The 18998-nt window shown below is 49.4% G+C and overlaps 1 long non-coding RNA gene across 1 annotated transcript; it reads right to left on the bottom strand.

Moving 5' to 3' along the window:
* Positions 1-14539: 14539 nt before the first annotated feature.
* LOC111544319 lies at positions 14540-17134 on the bottom strand. Its single transcript, XR_002732111.1, has 2 exons — positions 15608-17134; positions 14540-15316 (listed from the first exon to the last, which is right to left on the bottom strand). It is a non-coding gene; the product is annotated as an uncharacterized LOC111544319 (long non-coding RNA).
* Positions 17135-18998: the final 1864 nt, after the last annotated feature.

Below are 18998 nucleotides of genomic sequence, written 5' to 3'. Positions count from 1 at the left end.
TTTTCCTTGGACCCCTGGTTTGAATCTTGAAGCCAACCTCAGGGGAGTTGGCACTCATTCTGACCACCAATACTCTCGTGTGCTCTGGCCGTCCCCAACCCTGTTCCTTGCCCCCGCTCTTCCTCTGTGTGAGTGTGCCCTTCTTCTCCCCTGTCTCTACATGTACAAATACTATGTGTTCAAGACTCAGGACAAAATGCTAGCTCCTCCAGGAAGCCTTCCTGGGTTCTTGAATTGGACGTGATCTCTCAGTCCTCAGTCCTTTTCCTTCCTAACTTACCTGCCTCTGAGTGTAAGCATCCTGTGAGTGGGACTCTGGCCAGTTTCCCTTAGTCAGTCGGGTAAAAGGCCCGGCTCAAGGAAGTTGGTCAGGAAACAAAGGGGAAAGGCAGGAAGAGTGGAAAGAAGGGGAGGAGGGAGACTCTGTGGGCCCAGACAAGTGTCTACTGAACTCAGAACATGGCAGGGTCAGTAGACGATTTTCTTTCCTTCTCCTTTGTGTGCGCTTCTGGGGTTGCTAATGACAGGTCACAGCAGAGAGTATGACTCTGCCGCTCTCCGAGGGGCACCGTCTCAGGTGATTCTCTCTCACTGCTTCCCTCTCCCTCACTGAAAAGCCTGCATCCAAAGCCCATTGCTGGCTCCAGCGTGTGGACCTTGCCAGGAAGAACTGTGTAAGGACAAGACAAACATTAGGACTGAGTGCCAAGTGCCCAGTGAGTGGGGAGGGGGCTGTGCTGTGGGATGAGGAGCCCCTGAACCTGCTTTTCTCCTCGTCCTCCCCGCTCAGAGAACACCCTCCTCACCCTAACTGTCTATCTGGTTGTCTCCTGTGAGTTTGGTGTCCTCTTCTTCCATTAAAGGGAGAAGTTCTCCTTTCTTAAACCTCTCTGAGGTTCAAGTCTCTGGTGGCTGGACCTATCATCTTACACATTTAGACAATGCTCTTCCACACATCGGCGGTCATCAAATATATGTGTGGAGCTACTAAAGATAGACGATTTCATTGAGTTATTAAAGATAGACTTTTTTTTTTTTTTTTGAGATAGAGTCTCGCCTGTCACCCAGGCGGGAGTAGAGTGGCAAGATCTTGGCTCACTGAACCTCTGCCTCCCAGGTTTAAGTGATTCTCCTGCCTCAGCCTCCTGAGTAGCTGGGACTACAGGCTCCTGCCACCACGCCCAGTTAAGTTTTGTATTTTTAGTAGACACGGAGTTTCACCATATTAGGCAGGATGGTCTCGATCTCTTGACCTCATGATCTGCCCGCCTTGGCCTCCCAAAGTGCTGGGATTACAGGCGTGAGCCACTGCGCCCGGCCGTACATTCTTCACTCTCAAGATTATTCCCCAAAACACCTGACAGGAAGGTGGACAATCACCACCTGTTTCCTAGTTGAGGCACCCAAGGCCCAGAGAGTTAAATGATTTGCTGACGGTCCCAGGAGTAGTTACAGTGGAGTCAAAGCGGGTCCTGGGGCGTAGGCTGCTAGTGCAGTGCTCCTCACCCCTGTACAGCTTGCGTCCTGCTCAGGCTACTGGGCTCCTAGTTAATTAGGCAGCAAAGAACTCTGGGAGGAGCTGAAAGTGAGGGGAAGGGCCTGGAGAGGCTGGCATAGGGTGAACAAACCAGAATGGCATGTTTTAATTGATCTTTGATTGTGCCAATGACTGCAGGCTACCAGGGCAAGCAACTGCTGCTTCTGAGTCAGCACCCTCTCGTGAGACTGGGCCTGCCCGGAGTGCAGGTGCTGCTGGCTCTTTCCCCCACCCCCCGCCCGAGCTCTTTGTGTGGGAAGTGGGTCTGTACAAAGCAAAAGGTTTCTCCTTTAATTGGCCAAACAGCTGGGAGCCTGGAGTCCTGGGAATGCTGTCCAGGGTCACCCACAGCTCTCCCCATCCTTCCACCCGGCTTGTCCTGGAAGCCCCAGGAGACCCAGCTCTGCAGAGGCAGCTGGACACCGCTCTGAAGACGCTGCAGGGAGCTGTGGAAGCACAATATAATTTGTGAAGAAATCTGAAACTTCAGTGCTACTTAGCAAGTTTCTTGGCATTAGCACTTATCCAGGGACTCCCAGGGGGCACCTACCCAGCTATAACGCTGGAGAAAGAAATATTCCAATAGGAAGAAAGAAACTCTCTCCAATCTCACTGCAGGCCTTGATATTTGGAAAGATCTCATCACCAGACCGGGTGAAGGACCCCGGACTTTGACTTTTGGACTCACATAGCCAGTGGCTTGCTTGGCATCTTCAGAAAGATATCTAACAGGCATCTCAACCCTAACAGAACTCTTGATTCCTTCCCTCTCATCCCCGACGTAAGCCCCCACTAATGTTACCCATTTCAGTAAAGTAAATGGTTTCGGCTTAAGCCAAAAACCTAGACTCCTCCTCGATTCCTCTCTTTCTCACGTCTCCACAGCCAACGTATCGGCAGGATCTCCTGCCTCGACCATCCCAAGGTATCTCGAATCTGTCTACTTCACTCCTTCTCCATTGCTGCCATGTGCTTCCAAGTCACCAGCATCCATTCGAATAACTCAGTTCGGTCTGTCCTTGGCCACCCTGGCTCTGTGACAACATTTTCCCATACAGCATCCCAAGACCCTAGGCGATCTGGCTGCTGTCTACGTCTCCCACAATGGGCTTCTCTTCCTTCAGGTAAGAACCGAAATGTTACATGACCCTGTTCAGTGTCATCAGTATACTTAGCAGAATCAGCCATTTTAATACTTATTCATTTGTGTTTGTCATCACGCCTCCCTCATTTGATGAGGGCAGCCCGTGTAAGTTTTATGAGGGTGGATCATGTCTTATTCTCTGCTAATTTCCCAGTTTGCATGTACGTTCATTTCCTAAGGCCACAGTAACAAAGTACCACAAACTAGGTGGTTTAAGACAGCAGAAACTTGAGCCAGGCATGATGGCACGCATCTGTAGTCCCAGCTACTCAGGAGGCTGAGGCAGGCGGATCTCCTGAGCTCAGGAATTTTAACTAAAAAATAAATGTATCTGTTGTAGTTTTAGAGGTTAGACGTCGAAAATCAGGGTGTTGGTGGAGCCATGCCCTCTCTGAAGCCTCTAGGGGAGGATGCTTCCTTGTGTCGTCTAGCTTCTGGTAACTGCAGGCTTTCCTTGGCTTGTGGCAGCCTCACTCCCACCTCTGCCTTTATCTTCATATGGCAGTCCTCCCTCTGCATCGATGACTCTGTCTCTTCTCCTCTTCTTATGAGGACGCTCAGTCATATTGGAGTCAGGCCCACCCTGCTCCAGTATCACCTCATCTTGATTACATTGGCAAAGACTGTATTTCCAAATAAGTCAAATTCACAGGTACCAAGAGTTAGGGCTTTGACATATCTTTTGGGGGGATACAACTCAACCCATAATAATGTAGCATAGTAGATCTCAAAAACCATTTTAGAAATGAAGGGACCGTTTCAGTCAGTAAGAATACAGTGAGCTAACTTCCAGAGTAGCAAATACAAGAACTTGGGGCTGAACACGCAGGTAGAAGGAAGCCTGAGACCGTATAAAGCCTAAGCAACACACTGGCAAGAGAACATTCAAATTAACCAGTTATTTGGCATTGCACGATTTTTTAGGATCTTAGAACTGAATTTAAAATTTTTCCTACTGATCTCAGTACACTAGCCATCAAGGCAGCCTGTAGTTTATAAATGCCTCTAACGATACCCTGTCTCTGGCTCTTCATAGAAGAGTGGGCATGTGTAATGGCTGAAGATACAAAAACTCTGAGAAATGACGTGACTTTCCTAGGAAATGGCAGGGCCAGGATGGGGACCCAAGCTAGGCTGACTCCAGAACTTGGGTATTCAGAAAGGAAAGTGATTCTGTACATAGATTCCATTAAACACACACACATACACACACACACACGTGCACACACACGCACACACACGCACACTACAAGAGAAGACCCTGGGATGAGGACCGTATCACAGAACCCAAGAAGGATGAAATCTCAAGGGGTGAAATTAAGTCTCAAATGACTCCAAGGCAAAGCAAAGTCCTAAGAGTGTCACCAGAAGTTCTAATGAGACTCAGAAATGGGACTGTAAGTCTCTCTAGCTATGACCCTTAGGGAGAGCTTCACGGCAAGGAAGGTGCAGAGTGGGGGAGGGAGATCTCCTTGATCTGGGTCTGGAGGGGAAATACAAGTTTCATAGGTGAAAATGCATTCTGAGAAGAGGAAGTAACTTGAGCAAAGGAGATAGAAAGGATAAGATATATTTAGAAATATGGGAAACAGAGGAAAACATGGGCAAAAAGTGAGTCTGGACCATCAGCTGATTCTTCGTGAGGACCCTCCAACGGGAGTGACACTGCCTTGGGGTTCCAGCCCCAGCTCAGATCCCCCCCGGGCCTCCTGGCCTGTTTTCTCATCTGTAACTGAGAGGGTTTCCCACAGATGCTAAGTGGGGCCTTGTGTTCTTCAGAAAAGCTGCTTCGATAGGGTTTCCCATTCAACTGCCTGGCAAGACTTCATCTTAAGAATGTCTGGCCAAGTGCAGTGGCTCACGCCTGTAATCCCAGCACTTTGGGAGGCCAAGGTTGGTGGATCACCTGAGATCAGGAGTTTGAGACCAGCCTGGCCAACATGGTGAAACCCTGTCTCTACTAAAAACACAAAAAATTAGCCAGGCATGGTGATATGCACCTGTAATCCCAGCTACTCGGGAGGCTGAGGCAGGAGAATCACTTGAACCCAGGAGGCGGAGGTTGCAGTGAGCCGAGATCGTGCCATTGTACTCCAGCCTGGGCAACAAGAGCAAGACAAAAAAATGAAAAGAAAAGAAAAGAAAAAAAAAAAAAAAAAAAGAATGGTTTTCATGCCTTAGAAATGTCTAAACGCCATTGGTCTCAATAAATGAATTCCCTCTAACTGTATAATCCTATTTCTTTCTGCTGCAGGCCTGAGCGTTTATTATTCAAATGAAGCATGACTCACTTAGGATTTACCAGCTTGCTCTGAATTCTCTATGGCCATATTAAGTCATTTGACCTGTTTCCCCTGGAAAATCCATTTTTATTTACATCCTTAGGTGAAAGAGCCTGATGGGGCCAAAAGAGTGCAAGGGAGCAAGTCTGCAGCTCTGGCTCCATGCTCTAATAACAAACATCATTCATAAAAAAGTATAAACAAATGAGTATTTGAATACATGCTAACTAGCAACACCATCTTGAGCAAGCCTCCGTGTCTCTCTGACCCATCTCTCAAATGGGAACAACGCCTAACTGGTCTGCCTCACAGCATTTTTGTGAGACTCAAATGAGAGAATGCATCTTTACGAACTGTGGTGCGTGGTGCTAGGGGAATCCAGGCTCGGGAGAGCAGCTCTCCTGGTCAACAGCGGCGGGGCAGTTTGACTGTGAGACCTCAGTGACTGATTTTCTCCAATAGCATTTCTCAGTTTGCGTGTATGAAAGAATAAGCAAGAAAGAATCAATGCATGTGCTGCCTTTCTTAGATGTTTCACCTCACCCCAAGTCCCAGTTAGCCTTCTCAAGGTCACTGAAACTAAGATTTGTCATGAAAACTGGCAGAAACTGACTAGAAGGAGCCCTGGCCAAGATAAACCCCAGGGAAGACAGAGGCAGAAGGTCTTGCGTAGCTTCCACAGATGTTGATCAGTTCCTTGCATTAGTTGTGAGCTCAAGACAGGGCTTTGAAGGTTATTTTTGAGTTCCTCATTCAAGTCACATCATTTGGCCAAGGAATGAATGGGCACACCGTAGGCTGCAGCTGAAGAAAGCCCTGATTCTTCCATGGAACTTATTCACTGCCGGTTCAGCTATTGACCAAAACTTAACTGAATAACATGTCCCTCTTTATCCCAAACCACCATCCCCACCAGTTTTTCTAACCTTGCATTGCTAGAGCTATTTCTCAGGTGATTTGAATATGCTAGTCTTCTCGATGAAAGAATTGAAACATAGGCCAGGCGCAGTGGCTCACGCCTGTAATCCCAGCACTTCGGGAGGCCGAGGCAGGTGGATCACCTGAGGACAGGAGTTCGAGAGCAGCCTGACCAACATGGTGAACCCCGTCTCTACTAAAAACGCAAAAATTGGCCAGGTGTGGTGGGGCATGCCTGTAATCCCAGCTACTCGGGAGGCTGAGGCAGGAGAATCTCTTGAATCTGGGAGGCGGGGGTTGCAGTGAGCTGAGATTGCGCCATTGCACTCCAGCCTGGGCAACAGAGCAAGACTCTATCTCAAAAAAAAAAAAGAAAAAAAAATGGAAACATCAAGAGATTGCAGCACTAGCTGGGCTGTCAAACTGGAATGACAGAAAGAATGTCTTTGTCCAAACACATTCCAAGGTTCCCCATCTTGTGGAGGCTACATCCCTTCGCCTGCTGAAAGTAGCTCCAGTCTCGCCTCATTCAGGAAGCAGCAAGGACTGGTGGAAAAACCCCTGAGCTTGAGCTTGTCCCTTCTGCGCTTTATGCCTCAGTTTCTCTTCTGGTCCAATAACGAGGTTGAACTAGTCCTGCTGTAAAGTTCCTTTCATTTTCTGAGGTGGTAGCAGGGCTGAGGGGTAACACTGGGGTAAGAGGGAAGCTGAGAGGATAGAGCAGTTCTGCTTTCAGCAGGTTGACACATTCTGAGTAGAGTTTCCTTCAGCAAAGGATTACTGTGCTGATTAAAAAACGTTTAAAAAACACAGGCCTGGCTGGGCACGGTGGCTCATGCCTGTAATCCCAGCACTTTGGGAGGCCAAGCGGGGGTGGATCACCTGAGGTCAGGAGTTTGAGACCAGGCTGATCAACATGGTGAAACCCTGTCTCTACTAAAACTACAAAAATTAGTCGGGCGTGGTGGCTGGCGCCTGTAATCCCAGCTACTCGGGAGGCTGAGGCAGGCGAATCACCTGAACCCAGGAGGCGGAGGTTGCAGTGAGCTGAGATCCTGCCACTGCACTCCAGCCTGGGAGACAGGAGCAAAACTCCATCTCAAAGAAAAAAACAAAACAAAACAAAACACAGGCTTTTACCTGATGGCTCTGAGGCTGCCCTAACAATTTCCCTTCCCTCTACCCTTGTGAGAAAACATGTGTATTCTTACTGCAGTGGTCTTACTCGAAACTCCTAACCCAGCACATAATGCTCAAACTCCAGTTCCAGCCTCATCTCCTCCAAGAAGCCAGCGTGCCCATGAGGCTCTTCTCTGCTTCTTCTAACAACCCACTGGTTATACCAGGAGCCATGCCTGCCTTGGCGTGCCTTGTACTGGGTGCCTCAAATGTCCCCCTACTTCCCCAACAAGATCATGAGACCACTGGGGCAGGGACCAAGCTTGGGTCCGGCACTAACTTGGGACACAAGGGATACCCAGTAAGTGTCTGGATGTTGCTGAAAGTCACATCACCGACAGGGCCCTGAAGCTGGAGGTTGCTTAGAAGAGGGTCATACCCGACTCTGGGCCCCTCCCCATTCTCAGAGTGGGGACTGTGCAAAGGGCAGAGAGGAGGTGAATTCCCAGAGCCGGTAGAAATTGGAGCGGGGTCTAGGACAATGCAGAATGATCCGGATGGGCTCAGCTCCCTTAACAGCTCCCCAGTACCCTCTGTCCCTACTCCCAGCATGCTTGGGGTGAGGCTCCATTGCCTCAGGGATTTACATGGGTTCCTTCTCCTCCTCTCTCTTCCAATCCAACCACTCCCTCCTGTGAAGAGACCAGATCCTGCCTCTCACCTGTCTCTGCCCCTGACCCTGGATGAGATTGAGTGGGTCCCCTGTGCTCTCTGGCCCTCAGCTTCCCAGGTCCTTTCTCATGGACTTCTCCAGAATCCTGCCACCCCATTGCATGAATGCCTTGCTAGGGTGGTCTGTTAGACTCGATCCTGCCTGTACCATGAGGGCGTCACCCTTGACTCTCCCGGGCTCCCCTCCCTGTGGGGCCATGCCCCACCCCTGGGTCCTGCCAGCCCCGGACCCTGAGTCCTGGTTTTCTTATCTGTAAAAGGCCAGCATCCCAGCCCTGATATTCTCAGATCCACTCAATTCAAGAGGATCTTGAATCTGCTCTGTGATGCTGTCAGCACATTAGACCACCCATCCCTAGCCTGAGTGGATACCCCAGGCTTAGCACCCCCGGCAGGAGAGTTGAGACGAAGACAATCTTGGCTCCTCTGATATCGTCCACATTATGGACCAGGGGAGGCTGCTGTGGAACAGCAGATGCCTTGGGGTCTGATGGTATCAGTGACACTTCCTGGGAAATAGACATAACCAGCCTGACCCGCGAAAGAACATCGACTGGAGCTGGATGCTGAGGGGGACAGCGGCCAGCACGCCTCCACTGTTAGGGGACGTCTGCTGTGTGACCTTGGAAAGAACCCACTCCCTCTTTCCCTCCTTTTCTCTCATTCACAAGCATTTATTGAGCATTTCCATGGGCCAAGCCCTCTGCTAGGCTTTGGGGCTTCAAAAGCATAGTCCTTGCCCTAGAGAGCCTTGTAATCTAAGTGGAGAAGCAGAAATACAAACCCATAACTAGAGTATTTCCCCCCCAAACCCCAGTTTTCTCAATTCATGTGTTACTCTCTGATGCTGTCAGCACATTAGAGCACCTGTTCCCACCAGTTTTGCTGAAGTGGCAGGCCGCGGTCAGCAGGTGGCCCGTCAAGAGGAGTCAGTGATAAAGGATGACTTGAATGGCATTGAGGGCAGTCTGCAGTGTGGCTTGCTACGGCCAACAGATTGCCGTGGTTTGGTTTTTGCTCTCCAAATTTCCATTCCCTCAGCTACTGCCACCAGCAAAGCACTCGAAAGCTGTAAAAGATTATTTTCAGCATGTCCAGGGGCTCCAAAAGAGACCAGGTGAAAGACATTATACTGCTGGTGTCTGAGCCAGCACGAAACTCAAGCTCCTCTGATTGTTGGTCCAGGCTCTCTACAGCTCCACCGGCTCCTCATCCTTCCCTTCCTTGGCTAGAAACTGAGGAATGTGAAATACATGTCTGGGTGAATAGGAGGCTGTCAGGTTAAAACTGTTCCACAGGATTTCTAAGGACCTGGAATTAGGTGGCCCGGGGTAGTACTTAACTAACATGTTTTTCTGACTGTTGGCAAATCTCAGATATTAGTTGGGAAATTCCTTCCTTTTTTTTTTTGAGATGGAGTCTTGCTCTGTCGCCCAGGCTGGAGTGCAGTGGCACGATCTCGGCTCACTGCAAGCTCTGCCTTCCAGGTTCAAGCGATTCTCCTGTCTCAGCCTCCCGAGTAGCTGGTACTACAGGCACGTGCTACCACGCCCAGCTAATTTTTGTATTTTTTAGAGATGAGGTTTCACCATGTTGGCCAGGATGGTATCGATCTCTTGACCTTGTGATCTGCCCGCCTCAGCCTCCCGAGTAGCTGGGATTACAGGCATGAGCCACCGCACCCAGTGAGAATTCCTTTCTTTCACATCCACATCTTTCTGTCTCTCACACATGCCCCATACTAGCCATCCTCCTTCCTCTCTGTTTCTCAAATTGAAACACAAGCAAAGACAAAGAAAATACTCAGGTTATCGGACACATTTGCAAATCTTCACAATCCCACACAGGGCCTTTGGCCCCCCACGAGAACCAGTGGCATAATAACCGCTCTTGGGAACCAGCGGCATAATAACCGCTCTTGGGAAGCAGCGTCATTCTCCCGATTCTGTTATGCATCAGTCTTGGTCACCTTTCTTTTCTTTCCGGTTTCACGCTCGCCTCTGCTTGGCATCCTATACATTTGGTTTTCAACCTCCTTGCCTTACATTTGCAACACCTTCAGAGAAAGTGGTCCTAGCCCATCCCAGCTCCCACAAGCTGGTATTTCTAGTTTCCTGGCCAAGGAGGGCACACCTTTCAGGTACACAGAGATACAAAGACTGCCAAATATTTCTCATTGCATTGTTTAGCTGGAGTATCTCAGGCCAGAGACAGGGACATGACCAGGCAAACTTCAAAGGAAGTTGTGAAGCTACCAGAGGTCTTAGAATAAAAAATGGATCTAGAGCTCTTCTGTCACTGAATGGGCCATGTGACTGCTGCCCGTTCTATCAAAGTGGAAGCCAAACCAGTCCTTTCCCTTAGAGCTTCCACAGATGAGAGGGTGCAAGGAAGCAGGAAGGATGGATTTGCTTTTATCTTGCACACCAGCTAACTATCAGCGCTGGTCTCTGCAGTAGAGAAGCCCTCTGTGAGCGACTTCCGGGGTGTCAGTGATGTCTCTGACACCAGAGCATCCAGGCATGGCACGGTAGCTCATGCCTATAATCCCAGAACTTTGGGAGGCCGAGGAGGGCAGACTGCTTGAGCCCAGGAGTTTGAGACAAACCTGGGCAACATGGCAAAATCCTTTAGATTCGTCATGTGCAAGGATCTGCTCAGCCACATACCTGGATCTGCTAATGATGTTAGATTTGCCTACGATGGCTAGTATGGGGCATGTGAGAGAGAGAGAAAGATGTGGATGTGAAAGAAAGGAATTCTCACTGGGCACGGTGGCTCATGCCTGTAATTCCAGCACTTTGGGAGGCTGAGGTGGGCGGATCACAAGGTCAAGAGATCGATACCATCCTGGCCAACATGGTGAAACCTCATCTTTACAAAAAATACAAAAATGAGCCAGGTGTGGTGGCAGGTGCCTGTAGTCCCAGCCACTTGAAAGGCTGAGGCGGGAGAATCGCTGGAGCCCAGGAGGCAGACGTTGCTGTGAGTGGCGATCCCGCCACTGCACTCCTGTCTGGGCAACAGAGTGGGACCCTGTCTCAAAAACAAACAAAACATTTAATTCGACCCACAAAATAGCTCAAGATTGCATTTGTTTGGCTTTAGCTTTGGAAGCAACTTTCATTCTTCAATTGCACTGTTGTTTTGCAGGACAGCTTTCGACTCGGTATAGAACAATATCCGGCAGTTTCTTCCTGACATTGCTGGATGAACATCGAGGCACATGATGGATTGTTGTGCTGAGAAACTCTGAGATGTTGCACGGGTCACGGCTGCTGTGAGAGTGACTCACAGAAACCCAGACCTGCCTGGGAGGCAGGAAGGGCAGCATTGAGGGACTGATGGGCCCTGGGCCATGACAAACAGAAGCAGATGGGATGAGGCCCACAGGGACATTGTGTCATTCACGGGGTGACCTGAACATTCCCAGAGGCAGATGAGACTGCCAGGAGGAGCACTGTTCTCTCATCTGGTGGCTTTGCAAACCTTTTTCTTTTACTATTTTCTTAAACCTCTTCTGAATTCTGTCTGTGGCTTTAGTTGGGATCCAGCCAAGCTTTCCTTTAAAAATAAGACACGTTACACAGTCACTGAATTATCAAGCTTTGGTCAACGTCGACATCAACATCATTAGCAAGATAGGATCCAGGTGTGCGGCTGAGCAGATCCTTGCTCGTGGCAAATCTAAACCAATAAGCACACTTCTCATTTTTGAGAATGTGGCTGAGAAGCAGAAACAAATACTGATGTGGATGAAAATGTAAAAGGCTTGCAGGCACATACTGTGCACACCAAATGTAGGCACAACATGAAGAAGGAACAAAAGGTCAGGTGCCTGATCCTTCGTCACACGTGTACCCGTCTGATGGCATGCTGATGCCCATCCGTTGAGATCCGTGGTGACAGAAGAGTGGATTTGAAGGGTCATTTCAAATTCTTCTGTGTCAAAGTGGCCTAGACCGGGAGCCCCTGAGCAGAGACCATGTCTTTTAATTTTGAATCGTCACCATCCAAACCGGGGCCGAGTAGCTAGGCAGTAGTTTGATTGTAGTAACTCTTACCTTACTGTCATTATAATCTCTGCTGTTTAATGTCCCTGCATCACCTTCTAACTATCCCACCAATGAGGCTGTCATGATGCGGACTGACACTCACAGATCTCTTCAGCCTGTCTAATGTTGTGGGAAGTGCACCCTATCACTGTTCTGGCAGCTTTTTTCTCCAGAATTCCATAAGCTGGAACAACTATTTATGAACCTCATTTATAAGAGATGACAGTTGCCAGTAGTACAATGAAATACATGCTGTGAGAAAATGAAGCGTATAAGGCAGAATGAACCTTTATGTCCCTCTAACCCACAGCCCAGTCCCCTGCCCTTTCCTGGGGCCTATGATAAGCCAAAGCTAGGCCAGCTCAAAGGAGAGGGAGGGTAGCGATTCTGTAACAATATCCATATACAGGAACTGCAGCAAGGGGAGGCCAGCTGGACAGAGAGCAAGGCTAGCATGCCTTATAAAATCCACCGGCCTGCTTCTCCCACCAGCCCCCAGCACAGTCCCTGCCCAGGTAAAGCAGAACCCAATGTGACCAAAAGCCTGACCTGTCTTAGAGCCTGAGGACCCAAGGCATGGCCTGGGAGTGGGAGCAGTAGGTTGAAGAAGTCCAAAGGGGCAGGAATTGGGGTGTGGGTGCGGAGTGGAAGGAGAGAGGGCCGAATGTGTGGGGAGGCCCTCAGGCCAAGCTGGAAGGACCTAGGGCTGAGGAGGGCCCAGGGATTCCTCGATTGGACCCCCGAACTTCACATACTCTGACTGGGAAGACACAACGCAATCTTTTTTTTGAGACAGAGTCTCGCTCTGTCGCCCAGGCTGGAGTGCAGTGGTGTGATCTCAGCTCACTGCAACCTCCGCCTCCCGGTTCAAGCGATTCTCTTGCCTCAGCCTCCCGAGTAGCTGGATTACAGGTGTGTGCCACCACACCTGCCTAATTTTTGTATTTTGGGTAGTGACAGGGTTTCACCATGTTGGTCAGGCTGGTCTCAAACCCCTGATCTCAAGCGATCCTCCCATCTCGGCCCCCCAAAGTGCTGGGATTACAGGCGTGAGCCACCGCGCCTGGCCCAACACAAGTCAATCTTGAAGGGCTGCTTTGTACATCCTTCTGGATGCAATGGTGCATGGATAGGCTAAGAGTACAGTTGTATTATAAACTGAAAACCACTGTTCCCTTCCACTCTTCCGGTGGACGTTCTGGGTTTGTTTTACATGCATTTTTCCTTTCTCTCATAAAACAAAAGGAATCATGTTGTCATCAGTTTTCTAAAGTTTGTCCCCAGCTCCATCTACTTTTCCTGTGTCTGATGGGGACCAGCCAGTCACGAGGACCTCACCACACTAGCAGGGTGCGGCCTTCTAAATAGGCATTTGTGAAGCTCTGGGTGCTGGCTAGGCAGGGCAGGGTCAGAGAAATGCAAAGTATTCCAGGCACCAGCCCTGGAATTTACTCCCAGCCTCTCCTCTGCCCACATCATAGCCCCACCAGGCTGCGGTCTTCTGCTTTTGGAGCAGAAGGTGCCCCAAGGCCTCTCTTGGAGATTTTACCCTGTTGGCTCATGGGGAGAGAGGAAGAGAAGCTCGGATCAGAGGGAATGCCTAATGAATTACCATGCGGAAGGGAGAAGCAGAATGTGAGCAGCTGCCTCTGCTGGTTTGGTCCAGAGAAAAGATGTTTCTGACCTATGATTTCGGTGGGCAGGCAGGCAAGAGGAGAGCCCGCAGCCAGGGGAGACAGAGAAAACTCCTGGGAGTTTCTGCTTTCTGAAGCCTGGAGCCGTTTGCCCAGCCAGGCTGGAGGCTATGCTGGAGGGCCTCGGTTTGGGGGTGCCACCTCCTGAGTATAGCAAATGGACCTAACACCTCAGTGAAGTCAAGATAAGAAGAAGGCTGGATGCCAAATGGGGACAAAGGATTAAAATAGGCTTTGGGGGCTGTTCTAGCCCAAGGAGAGGAAACACGAGAGAAAAAAACATGTCTGAGTGACAGCCCCACAAATTCCCAGGAAAGTGGGATGGAGTGGAGAGGGCTCATTATAAGCTGTTCCTTTTGCAAACCTGGGTAAGCTGCTAGAGCTTCTAGAGAACGAACATCCCAGGACATCTGGAATGAGGTGGGCGTGGGGTGACCCTATGATATCAACTCCACTGACAAATTGCAGTTTACAAAGCATGGTCAAAACCAGCATCCTGCACACGTGCCAACAGTCCTGGGGCAGCGTCATCATCACGCTGCACCTGTTTGACAGACGAGGGGACCCAGAGATGTGCAAGGCCTTGGCCTGCACAGGTGGGCTTCAAAGAGAGGTGTGTGATTTCGTGCTGCAAGGGTAAATGATAATGCTAATAGGCATGTATTTACTGTAATGAGCTTTAAAAAATATAACCAGAACCATTAAACCTATGATTTCAAGGATATTGTTAATTAGGAAGAGGCTTTTTTTTTTTTTTTTTTTTTTTTCCGAGACAGTCTTGCTCTGTCACCCAGGCTGGAGTGCAGTGGCACGATCTCGGCTCACTGCAATCTCCGCCTCCCAGGTTCAAGCGATTCTCCTGCCTCAGCCTCCCGAGTAGCTGGGATTATAAGTGTGTGCCACCATGCCAAGTTAATTTTTTGTATTTTTAGTAAAGATGGGGTTTCACCATATTGATCAGGCTGGTCTCGAACTCCTGGTCTCAAGTGATCCACCCACCTCGGTCTCCCAAATTGTTGGGATTACTGGCGTGAGCCACCGTGCCCAGCCAAGGCTGTGTTTTAAAAGTGAGTTTATTTAAAGTTGGTTTCCACGAAGCAGTAAAGAAATCATATTACACATGGCAGTTGGTTTTCCTTCTTTAAAAGTGCAAAGGTGGGAAACCATGATGTACTGAATGGTGGTGGTTGTGATGACGATGATGATGATGATGAAGCAAACTATCATTGTCATTGAGTTTTATAACAGTCGGTGCCAAGCATCTTGCATATATTAAATTATTTATTCTTGTGACGGCTCACGAGGTGGGGATAATAATGACTTCATTTGACACAGGAGGCTTTAGGGAGGCACAGGGTAAGGGTGGAGGGCTACAGCCAGGTGCTCAGTCCAGGTGCTCAGGACTGCAGTGCACTCACTCCTGCAGGCAGCTATGGAGGCCCCTGGCCAGAGGCCCAGGTGCAGGGGCACTGAGACCATGCCTGCTGGAATGGGGAGGGAGTCCACGTGTGCCCTCTCTGCTTCCGATGCAGAACTACAGGGGATACCATATTTCATAATGGCATTACTTTCCAAAGCAAATGGGGACAATGTGGCGGCCACAGCGAGGTGATTTCATGAGCAGCTCCAGCAGCATTCTGTTTTGCACTCTGGGCAGAGGTTGCATTGCACAGCTAATGTGAGGGCCTCGGGCAGAATCCCAGCTAAGTCCATTTCAGGCTGGCCTTCCTGCCAGCTTGCTAAACTCTTCCAGATGATTCTGGCTGGATTTGAGAGGCTTTACCAGACAGGTTGCCTCCGTGTTAGATGAGTGGAGGAGGATGTCTGCAAAGTGCCTGAAGAGAGGGAAGAAGAGAACTCTGAGATCAGGTGGCTGCTGCAAAGGCTCACAGGACACACGCGGATTGGGGAGAGGAACGAAGAGACGAATAGGGCTAGTGGGTCCTAAGAATCTCTCAGCCAAGAGCACAAAACACAATTGTGCTAGCGGGGCATGATGGCACACACCTAATCCCAGCTACTCAGTAGGCTGAGGTGGGGAGGACCGCTATGCTGCCACCCTGGGCAACACAGGGAAATTCCATCTATTAAAAAAAAGCCAAAAAGGCCACAATTGTGCTTCTTACTTTTCATTCAGTCGGTCAAAAATCTTCCAGCACATCTTGTCTTTCAGCATAGCATTTAAGAGCAAGAGCTCTGGAATCCTAGATTCACTTCTCATTAGCTAGATGGCCTTGCTGAGATCATTTAACCTCTCTGGGCCTCAGTTTCTCCATCTGAAAAGTAGGAATAATAAAAGTGTCTCTTGTAGGGTACTGCAAAGATTACACGTGGTCATCTTAGCACAGTATGGGAAGTGTGTTAAGTGCCTGATGATGGTAGTTATTACTGTTAGTATCCCCCAGGATGCAGCCAGGTCACTGCCTCTCTGAGGAGACTCCCTCTGGCTTGGATTTGTAAGTCCAGGCTGACCTACCAAAGCAAAATTTTAGAAAATTCTTACTTTGATTAGTTAATGCCCCTTTTAATTTTTTAAAAAGGTGTACATGGGCAAATATACTGATTTCACGGGATATTTAAGTCAAAGTTAAGATATCAAAGTGGCCAGAAAAGGGTTCCAAAGTTGAATTCATGGTTATTCTCTCTCAAAGCCTGCTTTTCCTCCCGTGTTCCCTGCCTTGGTAAATAAATCCTCTAGGTGCTGGGAGGGTCTAGAGAAAATGACACCCTCTATTCTGTTTCCAGGTCCTGATCAGACTGGCTATGCCACCCTTTGCTGACACTGCCTCCCACATTGCAGGCTTCTCAGGGGGATGGGGTGGATACAGCCGGCCCCACCAAGCTCACCATGTGGCCCAGAGAGCAGACAGATCACCTGTCCGTGGCAGGCAGGGGTGATTCGAAAAACCAGAAGGCACTGAGCCGCCCCAGCCCAGATCCTCCTCCCTAGCACACCATCATGTAAGGAGTGAAGGGCTGTTACGCCAACAGAAGACCCTCCATCAGGAAACATGAGGAGTGGGGAATGAGTGCTCCTCTAACACCATCCACCACAAACCTCAGAGTCACCTTGGACACACGGTCTCCTTCATCCCTACCTCACTCCATATACTGCTTATCACCAAGTCCTGTCAATTTCACTTCCGAACTATGTCTTGACTCTGCTCTCTTGGCCCTATTATACAGCCACTAGCCCAAGACAGTATTTATTATCTCTCACCTAGACTCCTCACAGGCCCCCTAATCCACTTTTGCTGTCTCCAATCTGTTCACACTGCAGGCCCCAACTCTGCCTGACATTATTTTTAACAAAGTTCTTTGTTGCTCTTTGGTAAAAACTAAAATCCATCATGTGTGTGCAAGCCTGGACCTCAGGCTTCCTGATACCCACTTTCCTAGGTTGGCCAGGGCTTGGCTGGGGCATGGAGAGTGTCAGTTGCACGATTTTTGTCCAGTTACAGGGCCCCACTCCCTTTCCTTTTTTTTTTTTAATTTTTGAGATGGAGTCTCGCTCTGTCACCCAGGCTGGAGTGCAATGCCCGATGCCCTGCTGGTCTAGCCCCTGCCTACCTCCCCAGCCTGGGGCAGCACCACCGTCCCTCTTACCCACAGTGGGAGCTCCAGCCACCCTGCTTTCTTTGATTGCGCAGAGAAGACAGGTCTACTCAGAACCCTTCCCCGTACTTTCCCTCTGCCTAGAATGCCCACCCTTCCTTTCTTCCAGCCTTCCTTCCTCCCTTTCCCTTCCTCCCACCGACTCTCACTCATCCTCCACATCTTAACTCAAATGTCACCTTCCCATGGAAACTTCCCAGACCAGATCAGATTTCCCTACTAAAGATTCAAGGTTTTTGTGATCATTTCTTTCATAGTATTGAGAGTTAATAAGATAATTGATTCTTTGATCAATCTCTGTGTCCCCATGACACTCTAAGCTCCATGAAGATGTGTTTTTTTTTCACCCCTCAGCCCTGGCATAGTAACTGGCACATAGTAGATGCCTGGTAAATATTTGTTGATTGATGGAATTAGAGAGAAAAATTATTGTAGAAAAAAAATGTGATCCCAGTGAATAGTTCTGGAGATCAAATGTCCCTTTTCCAGGAAAGTGGGACGGGACGGGCGAGGGAGACATGGGATAGGATGTTTGTGTGTGAGTGGTGGAGGGTGCAACGGAAAAGGGTTTGTCTGGGATCAGAGGCCAGGAGCTGGCAGCTCCACTGGCTGCATGGGAAACATGTTTATAGTGTCAGGAGGGATTAATGGAGTGGAGCAAAGGAGGTGGTTCCTGGTAGAGCCCTTCCCAGATCAGATGCATATGGAATTTGAAACCTGGAAGGAGGAACAGGAAAACGCAGCTGTTGGCAACAGCCATAGCAAAAATCACCAACGTTTCTCTGGGGTGCAGGCTCCTCCAGGTTGCTGCACCCACATGTGAGAGGCCTTTGCCATTTCATGGGACACACAGCACCTTTTTAGTTTTAGGGAAATTCCCATAGCATGCGTCTTTCTGGGAGGCAGTCAGATTTGTTTTTCAAACCTGGTTCTCCGGCCTTCGTGGTGGGTCTCAATGCTACCCAATATCCTTAAATAAATTCCTTTTCCATTAAGTCAGCCAAAAGGAGTTTTTCTTGTTTGCAGCCAAGAACCATGACTGGTTTAGTCTGGGGCCAGCAGGGAAGTGACATTTGGCTTCTCCACGTAGCCAAGCACGTGGGCGCCACGCATGCAGACACTCCAAGAGTGGACAGGGCCGCCTTGGCAGCCTGAAAGTTAGGGGCTCCTTAGGAATGGGGCAGGGGGAAGGTGACCATTTGGAGCCAGGAAGAGTCTTTAGATGGACTTGGGTGGAGGCCACACCAGAGAAATCATTCTATTGTTGAGACGTGTCCGTGGGCGGGACACCTGGTACACCCCAGACTGGGGCCTGGGAAGCACCTTTCACTCAGAAGCCCAAGAACCCACAGCTGGCTCGCCGCCTCGTGGGAATGTAAACCCCAGCCCGGCTCACCGCCTCGTGGGAATGTAAACCCCAGCCCTCCCGGTCTTCTGGTACTTGTTGTGCTTTTCCTGAACAGACTGCACTCGAGCATCTGTTCAAGGTATTTTTCCACTTCCATGACCCTGAGTCCACTACAAAGACGAAAACACGGGAGGAAATCATCGGAGCCAGAGTGCACGCGCCACACTTCCCACACCTCATACGATCGGATGTCAGAGCAGGGAAGGCCCCTGGGACCATCGGGTCTTGTGGTCTCAGATGTCAGTGGACCTCAGAGTCACCCAGGAAACTACTTCACACCGTGGATTCCCACGGACTTCCCCAAGCCCAGAGCTGATCCTCTCGGCCTGCTGTGTAGCCCCAGGATCTGGGTTTTGTACAAACTTTTCAAGCGAGTCTCATGTGAGTTGTTTGAATATAGTTATTTTCATCCTTCATCTCATCCTACAGAAGAAGAAACAGACTCAAAAAGAAATTTCCTCCTGACCAAAGCCCCCCAGATAATTGATTGCTGA

Source organism: Piliocolobus tephrosceles, chromosome 2 (genome assembly GCF_002776525.5).
Source record: "Piliocolobus tephrosceles isolate RC106 chromosome 2, ASM277652v3, whole genome shotgun sequence".
Classification (NCBI taxonomy): domain Eukaryota; kingdom Metazoa; phylum Chordata; class Mammalia; order Primates; family Cercopithecidae; genus Piliocolobus; species Piliocolobus tephrosceles.
Note: the sequence above shows the minus strand (reverse complement) of the source record. Positions and strands in the feature narration are given on the sequence as shown.